General features: G+C 42.9%; 1 protein-coding gene across 3 annotated transcripts in view; it reads left to right on the top strand.

Annotated features, from left to right (window-relative positions):
• Positions 1–16,282, top strand: part of ACBD6 (acyl-CoA binding domain containing 6) — a 150,622-nt gene that overhangs the window by 110,575 nt on the left and 23,765 nt on the right. Inside the window, exon 7 of one of the 3 annotated variants that reach the window (XR_013262390.1) lies at positions 1,412–1,591. The exons of the other annotated variants lie outside the window; for them this stretch is intronic. The gene's annotated coding sequence lies outside the window, so the exon portion shown is untranslated. The remainder of the gene's footprint in view (positions 1–1,411; positions 1,592–16,282) is intronic. 3 annotated transcript variants of the gene reach the window in all.

Here is a 16,282-nt window from a genome sequence, read left to right as displayed (position 1 = left end):
ACCTATTGGCCTCTACATAGTCCCGTCGTACGTTTTGCACGTCCCCTCGTTCTGAACGTTTGGATTTTCCAACAACTTTCTGCAAGACAAGCTTCGGAAAAAATCAGATGGATTTTGTGGTCGGAATGTCCGACCCTGTGTATGGGGCATTACACTCTTCAGTCCAGACAAGTAGTCCTCGTGTGCTATTGATGAGATGTGAGTTCCTGATCCGGGTAGCAGGTAGCCAGAACTAATCGCCTACTGCCGAAGTCATTTATTTTATTTTTTTTTCTCGGTTTTAGTCCAAGCCGTAAGTGCTTTTTTGTTGTATTGCACTGCAGCTTTGTTCTGTAACCTTTTCAGGCAACACTGAACATTTTTGGGGGCTGGGAAGCAACCTGTGAACTAGTTTTATAGGAAAGCCCCTTTAAATTCAACCTCCTTGCCGTACAAGACTGGGATGGTAGAAGAAGTGGTTATAAATAAATGGTGCTGTAGGGATGGGGGATGAAACAAGTAGCAGGGTGGGGGTCTTTTTGAAGCTTTCAGAGGAAGACAATCCAGAGATAATAAATAGCAGAGTGAGCGTCTCCACGGGGAGAGATTCTCACAAACAACATTATTATTGAGCGCTCAATCCATTGCCAAATCCATCTCATTACTGACAACAACCTGCAGCCCAGACATCCTGAGAGCACAGAGGTTCTCCTGCTTCCAGGTCTTGGTGGATAGATTTCCATTCCCTATATAATAAAATAACTGGATCACATTTACAGTTTCAGCTTATAATGAAATATTCTTAGTAGAACACACAGTAGAACCCTTTATGTATATTTAACAATAAAATTCATAAATTGTATGACCGTGAGGCATCAAATATTTGCATGTCAGCAAAAATGTATTAATATTGGTACTTGTATAGCGCTGACAATTTACACAGTGCTTTACATATATATTGCACATTCACATCAGTCCCTGTTCTCAAGGAGCTCACAATCTAAGGTCCCTAACTGACATTCATGCATACACACACATACTAGGGCCAATTTAGACAGGAGCCAGTTAATCTACCAGCATGTCTTTGCAATGTGGGAGGAAATCCACACAGGCACAGAGAGAACATGCAAGCTCCAGGCAGGTAGTGGTTGGGATTCGAAGCAACAGCCCTAGTGCTGCCAGGTGGGCAGTGCTAACCACTTTTCCATTGTGCTGCCCAAAATATTGCTTTGTTGAAAAGACCTAAATGGATACTAAATGATATCCTTATTCTCCAAAAGTAATCCATAAACATCTATTACATAATGGCCCTGTAATCCATTTTTCATGATATTGACGCTTACTGTGTTTTTTTATTTTTTATTTTTATTTTTTTTCTGCCTCCTTGTAACATTGTCTGCGCTCCCTCTCCTGTGGATGCTCCATTCTCAAGCAATTGTCAATTCTCAAGCATCTCGTGGTCCATAGTTCCTTGTCCATCTCTGGAGCGAGCAAGAGAGTGTGGCTATGTTCCTACCTACAGCAAAGCCATCCTCCCAACAAAAAGTTGGGTCACAGCAGCAAAAAAAAAAATTTAAATTAAAAATTTGGAGGAATCTGAGAGCAATTAAAGGTACATTTTTGAATAAAAAAATAACAACTTGAATATTATTTTCAGAGTTTAGTATAAATGTCAGTACAAATTTGGCTAAAAAAAAATTAGAAGCGGTGTGACTATTCCTCCATCCCAGCTGCCAGTAGTGACTGAAAGCACAGACACAGCATTGCTCCCACCATAGTCTGATAGACACAGTAAACAAAGGCGTTTGGGTGTCTGGTGTAGGAAAAATGCAAGGCTATCCTGTTTCTACTACACTGTACAGAGCTATAACAGTTGGACTCTAAAGCCCCTTTCACACTTGTATGACCTGAAAGTCATGCGACTTTGACGTGACTTGAAGCAATGCCTATGTTATCTTGAGGTCTATGGACATCAATTTGCATCAAAGTCAGAGCAAAGTAGTGCAGGGGCTACTTTGAAGTCGCACAGATATTAACGGTACTCATTGGAAATCATGGGGTACGACTTGCCCTGTGACTTTGCAGTCGCAGGACAAGTCACACAAGTATGAAAGGGGCCTAAAGGTTTCTACCTTGCGCAGTCACAAAGCATGATACTAAAATCATAAATGTCAGCCAAACAGAACAGTTGTGATGTTGAAAGAGAAGGCCGCAGATGACTGGTATAACTACCCTTTTTTTTTTGTTTTTGAAAACGCAATCCTCTCCAAGTTTATTACCTACAGGTTTTTTCTCCCTAAACATTTTAGGAAAACCTCTTTGTACATGCTGTTTCTCTATTGGAAGTGTGAACATGTGTATTAAACATTTTTACTTCCTGGGTGCTAAGTGGGAGAGGAGGGTGGATGGTGTCCTCTATTCTCCACCTCATCCAATCAGAATGGTTTGTATTGTGCTGTGTTCAGTGTACAGGGGGAAGCTACTGAATTGGCATTTGGAAGATCACAGCTATCGCTACTATGTACTACCACAGTGATTTTTTTTTTAATCCCCAGTGGCCTCTTAGATATCAGACATGGATAACTACAATCAGTCAAGCTGGACCAATATAAGTTTGCAAAAAAGGGATGAGACAAGCCAGACTGTCAGGGGTGCTTGCAATGATTTGTTTTATTTCTTGATGTAAACCTATTATCCCAGAAGGAGAAAAACTATTTGCTATAACTGCTTAAAAGTATTAGCTGGCGTTCAACTTAAGTTTTTTTAGTGTATTTACATTTTTTATTCTTTTTATTTTCTGCTGTTGAATGTGCCCCCTGTGCCCTTTCATCCAGAGTGTGGGCACTCTAAGGGGCTCATGCACAATGCAGCTCAAAGGAGTTCAAAGAAGAAGGCTTTTGAGGTCTTATTTCTTTTCTGCCTAGAAACTCCCCTCCCCCTATGTTAGCCAATGTGTCCATGCACACAAGGTTTTTCAGGCATATCTTACAGGCAGAAACCCCCCCCCCCCCCATCAAACTTGCGTTTTTGAGAGGAGCTAAAACACAGGGAAAACGCGTAAATAAAAGAATGCAGCCACTACATCTAATAATTGGTAAGCTGAAATAAGCTGTATTACATTGTTGGTTTTGAGTTTAATACCACTTTAAGGCATTCTATGCATTGCAATAAAAAAGACCTGTGTGCAGCAGCCCCCAATAACTTGAGCCCCATCGAGATCCAGTGATGTGCACGAGAGCCTCGGCTCTCCAGGAACTCCAGGGGAGTTGGGCTGAGCCACGGCTCTGTGTGAATGTATACACAGAGCTGGGGCCCTCGCAGCATGCTGCTTTCTTTGGGAGCACTTAGGAGGGAGGGGCCAGGAGTGCCATTGGGGAACCGAAGAAGAGGAGGATCAGGGCTGCTCCTCTGTCCAAAGCCACTGCAAAGCAGGTAATTATGATATGCTTATTGTGTGTGTTTTTTTGTTAAACGCCAAGCTTTTAATATCACGTTAACCACTTACAGACCGGAATATTTTGCTGTTTAACGACCAGGCCATACTGCGCTGCGTCACTTTAACTGACAATTGTGTGGTTGTGCGATAAAGCATATCAGGGCTTGTTTGGGTGCAATATCGCACAACCACACAATCCTCCAGGGCTGAAGTGGTTAAATGTGTTCCCTAGTTAGTGTTTCTAACTGTATGGGGATAGGACTGACTGGAGGAGGAGACGTATATCGTTGTTTCTACTTAGTAGGGGCACACGATATGTCTCCTCTCCCCTGACAGAACAGGGATTTGTGTGTTTACACACACAAATTCCCGTTCCATCTCTCGTTCCCACAATCACGGGTGGCCGGCGGTGATCGCGTCTGCTGGCCACACACACATCGGGTCTTCCTCCTCTGGTGTCTCTTAAAGGGGAAGAAGTACGTCTATTCGCGGGAACGTGGCACTTTGCCGACGTATATCTATGTCTGCAAGTGGTTAATCTTAAGCCTCATACACACGATCGGACTTTGTACAAAGGGCGTTAGCCGTAACTTTGTATTGCATACACACTCCAGCGCCACCTTTGGTCAACTTCTGGGGGTCCCCAGATACCGGCATCCCACCCTATGTGAATGAGTATGGGGCACAATGTACTCCTACCCATTCACCTGGGGAAAGGTGTAAATAACAAAACACAACACAAGTTTTTAAAATTTATTAAACAGCTCCGGGGGTCTTCCGTCTTGGGGTGGGGGGGACTGGTCATCAACATGGGGACAAGGTGCTTTGGGGTGGGGGGGCAAATAAGCACCCCCCCATGTTGAGGGCACGCGGCCTGGTACGTCTGGGGGGGTGGGGGCACTTGCTCGTCCCCACCCCCTTTCCTGACCGGCCAGGCTGCATGCTCGGATAAGGGTCTGCTATGGACTTTGGGGGGGACCCCACGCCGTTTTTTCAGCTTGGAGGTTCCCCTTTAAATCCATACCAGGTGACGGGGCTAGCAAGGTGTCCGTCTCGCCGATGGAGGCGGCGACATTCACTTCCCTCGCTAATCTCAGCTACCTGGAGCCACATTCAAAATGAACGGACTTTACCGTGTGTGTGTGTGTGTGTGTGTGTGTGGGGGGCGTGGGGGCAAGTCCGTTCATTTCAAAAGTCCGGCAGACTAGCACACAGATGGGCGGACAATTTTGAGTCAAAACTTCTTTCTAAGTCCGCCGGACTTTGGGGGACAAAAAGTCCGCCGGAGCCCACACACGAGCGGATTGTCCGGCGGACTCTGGTCTGCCGGATAGTCTGATCGTGTGTACGCGGCATTACAAGTACATGGTACAGCAAGCACCTAACAGGAATATGAAGCAACAAATGCTTTAAGACTAAAATGGGTGGCAAAACATCAAGTATCCCTTAAATACAAACTAACCCCTTTTATCCATCCATATAGAAGGAAAAATACTTAAACTGTGTGTGTGTGTGTGTGTGTGTGTGTGTGTGTGTGTGTGTCTGTGTTGCCCATACAATCCAGTCTGATACAAGACTGGTTTCTAAAGGTGTAACACATCTGTTTCTTCATATTTTTATGTGTACGTCAATTGAAACTTGATTCTTTAAGAGTCCATGGTAGAAAGAACATGGTCTCCCCCCTCCTCCATCATCCTTGTCCAGCTGGCAGCTTAATATATACGTGATGCCATAGTGGTTTGGTCAATTGTTATTGGCAGTGAGTGAGTGATGTCACAGGCCGGCTATCAGTCAGGCTCTCAGTCTGCTCGTAGGATCAGGTCCGGGAGGGGTAAAGAGGTCTCGGTAACTGTAATGAGCACAGGCAGAGCGAGGCACGAGGTCAGCGCTCCGGCTGTATTGGATTCAGATTCATAAGTTAATTGAGGGCAGAGTCCTCCCTCCTTACTGCTCTCACCACAGATCAATAACCATAAATATCTCTCCCTAAGGACACCACTCCACCTCCCATCTGTACCTTCCCAGCATACAACGAAAGCCTGACCTACAGGTGTAAGACTAGTCACGCCAGTAAAATACACTTACCAGCACACCAAGCTTATAATGCGGTCAGTGTGCCTATTACTTAGTGTCAGTATTGGTTACAGTTGTGTTAACGATTTTATGTGCTACATTTAAAACTGCTGATCTGTTTCACATTGCTCTTGCCTCTTACCTAAAAGTCTGAGACTATGGGAAAGTCTGAATGTGACTGTGCTACTATGTAATAGTGTTTTGGGGGTTGCCTCATGATTTGGATGGGGTGAAGGACACCCAGGGATTAGTGTGCGCAGGCATGATTCCTTCCCTTCCTGATTGGCAAGGTTACTGCTGAGAGACTGCAGCTTTCCCAGCTGATTTGATTAGACCTCCAGCTTTATCCTTTACCCAGCCCCCTCCAGCCAGCACCTCCTGATCCTTTTAGCACAGACCCTCACTCCAATAACCATTGCAGCATCTTGTGCTCTCTTTTCAAACTCAATTCTGACATCTCACAAGGCAGATTAGGAAACTCTCAGAGAGGATTAGCAGGCGATAGCAAAACATGCACCGTGACACTCCCTCTGAGCCTCTTAAAACCCCTTACCATTCTTTTATATTTCCAAATCCCAGGGGAGGCCAATATTGTTATTGCATGTAGTACAGAAATGGCTCTTGAGTTGTAGCTTGGTCCTGCATTCTACTTGCTGCTTGAATTAACTTTTGCTCTCCTGGCACTCTTGTAAGTCATGGTATTTAACTTTCGTTAGTGAGGATTAGTATCCACAAGCAGCCCAGAAAATAAAATTGGAAGATGACTTCTGCTTAAAGGAAACTTGTCTTTCAGCTATTGCCTTGCAGGACCAAGATTTTAACCCCAACACAGTAAACTGGCATTGCTAAAAAGCGGTGCTTGTTCCAGGGCAGGTATATCAAGGTACATGGTGCTGTAGAAATGTGCTATGCCCCTCCAGTTCTATTGACCTGGCATAAAAGTTGCCTAAGGCATCCTAAGGTAAGTTCTGAAGTACAGGTACATTGTGGTGCCAGAATGTACCTGAATTTGCCTTGAAATTGATTTCTGGACACTTTGGGACATGAAGAGTAAGCCCCATCCCTTGCAGTTCATCTATTTAATTCAGAAGCCTCAGTGAAAAGTAGAGATTTTGGTATGTGACTGGGGAAGAATAGAGGGGAGCTTTTGGCCTTGATGATGTGTTCTTGATCTTGACCTTTTTTAGATTCATTGAGAGGCTTCATCTGTTATGAGCCTAGGATGCAAGAGGCTGTTAGAAACACCCAAGACCAACACAGATACTTGAAGCTATTACAGAGTACCCATTTTTGGTCAAGTCCATTCAGTTGCACACTTGGAGAACCCACACATGACCCAGACTTTGCAAACTATGTGCCTGACTCAAGCATTGCTTGTAATGATTGCCTAATGTTGAGCTTGCCTCAGGGACTATAAAGAAGGCTTACAGGCTTTAAGGATATCCTCAACACACAGTGATGGGAATGTATCCGACCTGGAGCTGCTGTGCATGGCAGCCAATCCACTTTTATCTCCAGCTTGTTCATCTTGGCTTTGAAAATTGAAACGTAGAAGCTGATTTGTTACCATGCACAGCTGCTCCAGATTCTGTCTGCTCCAGTTTTGATATTCACCTGCCCCCAAAGCTCGCCCCACCCCCCCTGCCCACTGTTACCTTTCACTCCAAGACTGTCCTTGGAGTACAGCAGTTTGATTGGCAGGAAGGAGTCTAATGAGCATTGTCTAATCCCCCGATACACGTTCCGATTATCGAACCACAAAAGTCGCTTTCGGACAGATCGTTCAATAATCTGATCGTTGGTGCGCAGCTTTCGACAGTCCGTCCAATCAAATCCGAAGGGACAAACGGGAAAACTTTGGTCGGATAACAGCCCATTGTATGACAATTGTGTAATCAGTACAGTATGCGTCCGATAAAAGTCGTTCGACAAACACCACGCATGCTTGGAAACATGAAAATAAACCAGAAGGACACCGGGGTCACATGTATTTGACTTAATTTAAAATGCGTATCTACGCACAACGCAAGATTTTTACAGAATCGTACGACAAAAATCTTACACACATTTTGCACTGTTGTATTCGATTGTATTCTTGGTTGTATGCAACAAAATGTGAACGATCTGGCTTACGATAATCGGAACGTGTGTACGGGGCACGAGTTATGCCTGTTAGTGATAAGCTTCAGCCTTTATTGGCAAATCTACTTTTAGTTGTTAATATCATCCTGAGATCTTTCCTGGCTTTGCCTGATGTTGTTAACACAGGCATTATCTTAACTGATGCAATAGATAATAGTATTGCTTATCACTACCAGGCCAGGTTTTGATTAATTTCTAAGAGATGAAGAGCAGTAGTGAGCATTAGAAATACTTATTACCTGTATAGATTTTCTATGGAAAATATGCTTTCATGGTTAATCCACCAATAAAAACAAAGGACAAGTTGAGAAGAACCTTGTAGGGACACGCATATAAACGATGTTCTGTGTTTCATGGATTTAGTTGCCAGCCTTTAACAGCAGCTTAAAGTGGTTGTAAACCCCATTCATAAAATTTGAACTAAGCTCATATACATATAGTGTTTACTTGTCTTCTCCAAAGCTTCAAGTGTCGTTTCTCTCTGCTGCTTTGTTCCTCTGTTATTAGCATGAGTCACTTCTGACAAGTTCTCCGACACATGAGCTAACATGAGCTCACAATTTGTGTCGGGGAGGGAGCTTAGAGAGAGATTAGCAATGAGCTTTTCTACTCAGAATACAGCTCTGCATGTCCCTTTGTTCCTAAATGGAGGGGGGGTGTACCTTTTCCTGTAATCAGCTTTCACACAGTGTAAATACAGTCTCCCCACCCACCCCTATGTGCTGCTGAAAGATGAAAGATTTTTAACATGATCTGCACTTTTCAAAGGGTGTAGACTGGGGAAGACAGATCTAGATTGTAAGCTCTAACGAGCAGGGCCCTCTGATCCCTCCTGTATTGAATTGTATTGTAACTGTACTATCTGCTCCCATGTTGTAAAGCGTCGTGCAAACTGTTAGCGCTATACAAATCCTGTAGTATTATAATATACAAGTAAAATGTATGTAGGAGGATTTGTTTAATCTCTGTGTATCATCTGAGGCTATTCATTTCACTGGATATACAGTGAGGGGAAAAAGTATTTGATCCCCTGCTGATTTTGTACGTTTGTCCACTGACAAAGAAATGATCAGTCTATAATTTTAATGGTAGGTTTATTTTAACAGCAAGACAGACTAACAACAAAAAATCCAGAAAAACGCATTTCAAAAAAGTTATAAATTAGTGAAATAAGTAATTGACCCTTCACAAAACATGACTTCGTACTTTGTGGCAAAACCATTGTTGCCAATCACAGGGATTAGACGTTTCTTGTAGTTGGCCACCAGGTTTGCACACATCTCAGGAGGGATTTTGTCCATCTCCTCTTTGCAGATTCTCTAGTCATTAAGGTTTCAAGGCTGGCGTTTGAGAAAAACGCAAAACTTTAGCACCCTTCACATAATTTCTATGGGATTGAGGTCTGGAGACTGGCTAGGCTAATGTGCTTCTTCCAGAGCCACTCCTTTGTTGCCTTGGTAGTGTTTTAGGTCATTATCATGCTGAAATACCCATCCGTGACCCATTTTCAATGCCCTGGCTGAGGAAAGGAGGTTCTCACCCAAGATTTGACAGTACATGGCCCCGTCCATTGTCCCTTTGATGCAGTGAAGTTGTCCTGTCCCCTTAGCAGAACAACTCTCCACCCCCCCCCCCCCCCCATAGCATAATGTTTCCACCTCCATATTTTATGGTGGGTAAGGTTTTCTTGGGGTTATAGGCAGCATGCCTCCTCCTCCAAACACGGCGAGTTGAGTTAATGCCAAAAAGCTTGATTTTGGTCTCATCTGACCACAACACTTTCACCCAGTTCTCCTCTGAATCTTTCAGGTGTTAATTGGCAAACTTCAGATGGGCTTGTACATGTGCTTTCTTGAGCAACCATTCCCGAGCCCTTGAGCAACCATTCTACATACCCCAGATCAATAGATCACAGCCTTTTTGACCCCAGACTGGTTTCATATTGATTTGTATGGCACCAGTCACTATGACACTGAATTGTTTAGATTGATATATTCTGCCAGCGCTGTTTCATATTCTACTATTGCTTGTCAAGGTTATAGCACCTTTGCATAGCTGCTGCAGTTTTTCCATTTTATTTTTATTATGCTTTAGTACCTTGGCGCAAGTTTTTGAATAGCTTTAATATATCCTTGTCATTTGGTTCTGTTTTCAGAACCATCTTCAGGTTTTTAGTAGGCATTTCTCACACCTAAGCTGACCATAATTTTTAATTTTATAGAAACTATTTTTGAATAAGGAACTTGGACCAATAGATGCTTCCAATCTGCAATTCACATCTCATTTGTGAAGATGCAATAGTGGGGGCTGATACAGTCAGTCATTCTCGGCAATCTTTTATTCTGCTGCAGTCTACTTTAATTTGCATATTATCAGCCCTCCTATTTTTAAAAGTGGATAGCAGTAACTGGATATATGTAGAGCCTTAAACGCTTCTGCCAGAAACTATGTCAAAGTTCTTGTTTGGAGTTCTTTAAGGCACGAGTGGTATTCAGTGAGTGTGACAGGTTTGCTGGGGGCCCAGCACTTAGCCAGAGCAAGGAGGGGGAAGTAATGGAACTGCTCTTGCAATGTCCCTGGTAATAGGATAAATACAGTGCTTTACTTCAGGATGGTAAATGGGCGCAATCCAATTTCCATGATTCCATCTGCAGAAGCTGAGCACTCTCAGCTGCCACAGGATGAAAGTTATTCTCTGCTGACCCCTCAACCTGCTGCTGAGCCTGACCAGGAGGAGATGGGTTTGTTCATGCTACATGTGGACTTGCATACCTTGCTACCCCATCAGCTTCTTCATCTCCCTTTTTTTTTTTTTTTTTTTTTTTTTTTTTTTTTTTTTACGAATGTGATGCTGCTTGGGTCACCTGGTGCTCTCGTCACTTGCTACACTACAGCACAACCTCATTCCTAATATATGTCTCTAATAGGCCTCCCTGCCTTTCTCCAGGCTTTGTTAATCCTCCCTACACCCTTATCCCCCCTCCTGTTGTGCTCCCGCCTCTGATATGGCACAGCCGGTCTTGAGCTGCGATTGTGCTGGCTTTATGCTTCAGATTATACAAAGCAGATTAACCCTTCTAAACCCCTTAGATTTTAATTATTTCTGTATGTATTTGTAAAAGCTGCAGTCTGCTCCCAGCAGTTCCCACCTGTCCCCTCCTTCCATCTTCCTCTTGCCCCCGTTTTGTGTCCTGGATTCAGGGCTGAGGAGAGCAGATTATTTGGGGTGAAATCATGCTGGTGGTTTCTCCATCATGGCCATCAAAATAGTTTTTACAACCTCATTGGATTGCTGATGAGGTAATAGACTTTTGTGGGGGATTCAGCTTCTTATGGAAAAAATTTCAAGTAAAACACAGAAATTATGGCCCAGCCAAATTTTCGTTTATTTTTTTTTTCTGACATGTAAATTTGTGTAGTTGCATTGGCAGCCAATTGCCAAAAGTTGCTGGCACCCTGGTTCTGAATGGCATATGTGTAAAGCTTCATACAATGAGGTCGCTTTTGCACCCACTGCAAGCTCGCACATTGGCATATGGGGAATAGAAACCTAGATGCTCTGGGAGAACCCTACTGATCTGTCTACATGAAACCGTACAAAACTGAAGCTGCCCTAGAAAACCTGTAAGCACCTACGTTTTATCCCTGTTAAGCAAGTGAGTACAGATTTGCCTCATTCTAAGGCAGCTGCTAGTATGAACCAGCTCTTAAACATGAAATGTAGTGCTCTTTTTTTTTTTTTTTGTACAGGACACAGGCAGGGCATTCATACATCATGGGTTATGGATGTGTAGCTCCAGGTTATTGGACACTGGCAAAGCTTTAGATGACCCTACTCTATGCTGTGAGTCCTCAGTTTCGTTCTAGCGTCCTGGAGGTGATGGACATTTTCTCCTTCATGGAGAATATCACCTATAGATTACTTTATGTATGGTTTTTTATTTTTATTTATTTTTTTACAACTGCTGTGTGTGTGTGTGTGTGTGTGTGTGTGTGTGTGTGTATGTGTATATATATATGTGTGTGTGTGTGTGTGTGTGTGTATGTGTATATGTGTGTATATATATATATATATATATATATATATATATATATATATATATATATATATATATATATATAATATGGGGTGACTTGTAAATATTTTATCTTTTCATGTGCAAACACTGAAGAAATGAAACTTTACATTGTAGCAGAGAGTGTACAGCTTGTATAACAGTGTAAATTTGTTGTCCCCTCAAAATAACTCGACACACAGCCATTAATGTCTAAACCACTGGCAACAAAAGTGAGTACACACCTAAGTGAAAATTTCCACATTGGGCCCAATTGGCCATTTTCCCTCCCTGCTGTCATATGACTCGTTAGTGTTACAAGGTCTCCGGTGTGAATGGGGAGCAGGTGTGTTAAATGTGGTGTTATCGCTCTCACGCTCATCTCATGGCAAAGAACTGAGGATCTGAAAAAAAAAAAACCTTACTCTACATAAAGATGGCCTAGGCTATAAGACTAGTGCCAAGACCCTGAAACTGAGCTTCAGCATGGTGGCCAAGACCATACAGTGGTTTAACAGGACAGGTTTCACTCAGAACAGGCCTTGCCATGGTCGACCAGAGAAGTTGAGTGTATGTGCTTGGTATCCTATCCAGAGGTTTTCTTTGGGAAATAGACATGCGAGTGATGCCAGCATTGCTGCAGAGGTTGGGGGGGAGGGGGGGTCAGCCCGTCAGTGCTCAGACCATACACTGCATACTGCATCAAATTGGTCTGCATGGCTGTTGTCCCGGAAGGAAGCCTCTTCTAAAGATGATGCACAAGAGAGCCCGCAAACAGTTTGCTGAGACAAGCAGACTAACTGTGGTCTGATGAGACCACAATAAACGTATTTGGTTCAGATGGTGTCAAGCGTGTGTGGTGGCAACTAGGTGAGGAGTACAAAGACAAGTGTATCTTGCCTACAGTCAAGCATGGTGGTGGGAGTGTCATGGTCTGGGGCTGCATGAGTGCTGCCAACACTGGGGAGCTACAGTTCATTGAGGGAACCATGAATGCCAACATGTACTGTGACATACTGAAGAGCATGATCCTCTCCCTTCGGAGACTGGGCCGCAGGGCAGTATTCCAACATAACAACTCCAAACACACCTTCAAGATGACCACTGCCTTGCTAAAGAAGCTGAGGGTAAAGGTGATGGACTGGCCAAGCATGTCTCCAGGCCTAAAGCCTATTGAGCATCTGTGGGGCATCCTCAAATGGAAAGTGGAGGAGCGCAAGGTGTCTAACATCCACCATCTCTGTGATTTTGTCATGGAGGAGTGGAAGAGGAATCCAGTGGCACCCTGTGAAGCTCTGGTGAACTCCAAGCCCAAGAGGGTTAAGGCAGTGCTGCAAAATAACGTTGGCAACACAAAATATTAACAATTTGGGCCCAATTTGGACATTTTTCACTTAGGGGTGTACTCACATTTGTTGCCAGCGGTTTAGACATTAATTGCTGCGTAAGTTATTTTGAGGGGACAGCAAATTTACACTGTTATACAAGCTGTACGCTTACTACTTTACATTGTAGCAAAGTGTCATTTCTTCAGGGTTGTCACATGAAAGGATAAAAATCTAATAAAAGATCTAAATACTGCCAATAACACTCAAAAATACAATATAAATCATAACCTAAAGTCCAGTAGTGTATTGTCTGAAATTTGCTCCACAATGTATCTCTTCAAAACACTCCACGATTTCACTAAAGTGTTCCCTCCTCCACACTCAGGGAATGCACTTCCAGAAAGTGCATACCTATCCTGCAACAAATTAGAAAACTTTTGTGCCCTTTTGGGTGTGTGATATGGTGGAAGCATGTAGGCTGAGGCTTCTCCTTATGGTTTGTTTACCTGGGGTAGTTGGGAGTAACGGCCATCTTTACATTTACATTTACTAGCCCTTTGGATTGGTATCAGGACAAGCCTGCACCCCGTGTTCTGGGTCATAGGGGTATACATTCACTTCTACTTTGAGCAGAGCCAAAAGCAATACAACAGATTTTTTAATATTGTAGAAAAGGTGGGGGGGGGGATAATAAATATTTACAGAAAAGGTATCGCACAACCTAGCTAATCGTCAGTAATATAAAGGTTTAAAAATTAAAGATGCCTCTTAGAGTCCATCCGGTCTTTGGTACAGTGCAGAGTTTGGATAACTTAAAGCCTATTTTCAGGTTCGCTTTCACTTTAAATAGTTTAGACCAGGCTGTTCTACATGTAAGCAATGTATAGACTGTAGCTTCAGCTACATACAGTACACACTACTGGGTTCCGGCTATGAGACAGGAACTTCCCGTCTCACACTTGAAACAAAAAAGTCGGTCGGAGAGAAACTCAGCCATTCATAGGCAGCTTTGTATTCTGTGAATGAATACAAAGCTGCCTCTGGCTGAGGCAGGCTGATGACGTCACACAGGGTTGAATAAGGAACCATCAGTGGGGCTTATGCAAAATAGCACCTGCACTAATTTTTGCAAAGCATGTAATGCAGTGCACTGTGCAGTATATTTGCATTGGGTGCAAATATGAATGGATGGCAGTACACAGAAGAGTGTGTTTGCTATGTGTTGGAAGATTGCAAGTTAAAACTTGCATTATAACACACATTACTGTATGCACTGTGGTGTGAATAAGCCTGTCTCAGTTATTCCAAACCATTGCAGGTCAAGAAATATGACATAAATATAGGTAAATGCTGGAGATTTTATTTAAAATGAGCTATAGCCGGGGAAAAAACAGTCTGTATAACCTCTGTTTCCAGACGGAGCACCAGTCCAATTTGTAGTGATTAGTATAAGCAGGTCAGGGTTAAACCAGGCATGGCATCTAATGCTTTGCAGGCACTTGCTTGCTTTTCGTTTGGAGGGAATGTTTTGTCTACCATGTTATATAGCTACTTGGATGAGGGCATTTCTATATTTAGAAATTAGAATATAATGTTTATATGGCATAACTGAAAGGAAATGATAATCAACTGAAATAACAATAGAAATGCCAAATATCTATACTAACTAAATAGAATATCACAAAGAAAAACTATAAGGAAAGTAATTCTACTGAAATGAATTACACCAAGTTACAATGTGTATCATCCAGTGTAAGAAAATTAGGAATTCTGTTGATATACCCAGTTTCATAGCTGGCAGGTAAGACATCAATCAAATATAAATTAAGATTTTATTGAGATTATATGAAAAATGTAAATGTGCTTTGTGACTCAAACCCCCACCCCCCTTATCTTTGCTAGGTAGTCCACAAGGCACATACTTGCATGCCCAGCACTCAGTGATATTCTGTTGGTATTCCCTACTGTACAGCGGGTACAGAAAGGAATTGCCTTCCTTTTTTGTTGCCGTGGTCATTTTGATTAGCTCAGTGTGAAAATAACTTTCCTGGGGCATTTCAGTCCCTGGTAATGCAACTGAAGCAAACCAACTATGTGTGGCAAGGCACTGTCAAAAGATCTCTGGGATAAAGTTGTGGACAGGCACAAGTCCAGGAAATGGATACAAAATAAAAGTCAAAGGCTTTATCAATGCCTAGAAGCACAGTGAAGTGGAAGGTTTTTGGTACAACACAGATGCTCCCTGGATCAGGACATCATTTCATAATGGATGAAACACCCAGGAGGAAACTAGTCTGCCTACCAAGAGGTCTACAGCAAATTTGAAACAGTTGCAGGGGTTTATTTACAAAGAATGCTCATTGTGTGCATGTGACCACAATACCACAGATGTGGCTTGTATGGGAAGGTTAAAGAAAAAAGCCACTCCTCAAAGGCCACATGCAGTCACAACTGAGCTTTGCCAAAATGTACCTTGAAGATTCTGAGGCCACATGGAAAAAAGTGTTCTGGTCAGATGAGACTAAAATTGAATTATTTGGCCTCAACACCAAACTATATGTCTGGCGTATATCCCATACAATTCGCCATCCAAATAACACCATTCCTACAGGAAAGCATGGAGGTAGTAATATCCTGTTATGGGGGTGTTTCTCTGCAGCAGAGACTGGACTGGTCAGGATAGAAGGAAAAATGGATGGGGCAAAATGCCGTAAAATTCTTGAGGAAAATCTGTTGCCCTCTGCCAGAAAGTTTTCAATGAGGAGGTTTACCTTCCAACACAATGACCCAAAGCACATAGCAAAAATGACCACACAGTGGTTGAAGGAGAAAAAGGTGAATGTCCTTGCATGGCCTAGTCAGAGCCCAGACTTAAACCCCATTGAAAATATGTGAAATGTGAAATTTTCCGGGAACACTAATGTCAGTTCCGGTTGTTTGGAATGCACGTTTGGAACACGCGACACTTACGATGGTTTCATATGATCTGTTCCATGCTTAATGGTTGTTAATCCCTTCGTTTTGTCAGTACCCATCTTTTGTTCAAATAGTTTTTTGATGGTACTTCACTATTAGTTCCCCCTTTTTTTTTACTTCTGGGTACATGTTTGTCTGGCTTAAACTCTTCATTGAGGAACCCTGGATCTGCTGACCTGGCTTTCCACATACCATCATAAAGACACCTATACCAAGTCTGAATTCACCTTCCAGACTGAAAAGCTGGGGGTCATATGGCTCTGGTGAGTGGGGACTCTCAAGGGGGTGTTGTG

This window comes from Lithobates pipiens, unplaced genomic scaffold (genome assembly GCF_037356315.1).
Source record: "Lithobates pipiens isolate NorthernLeopardFrog02 unplaced genomic scaffold, aLitPip1_a1.2 Scaffold_23, whole genome shotgun sequence".
Classification (NCBI taxonomy): Eukaryota; Metazoa; Chordata; class Amphibia; order Anura; family Ranidae; genus Lithobates; species Lithobates pipiens.
The sequence above is the reverse complement of the archived record's forward strand: the minus strand, read 5'-3'. Positions and strand labels throughout refer to the sequence as shown.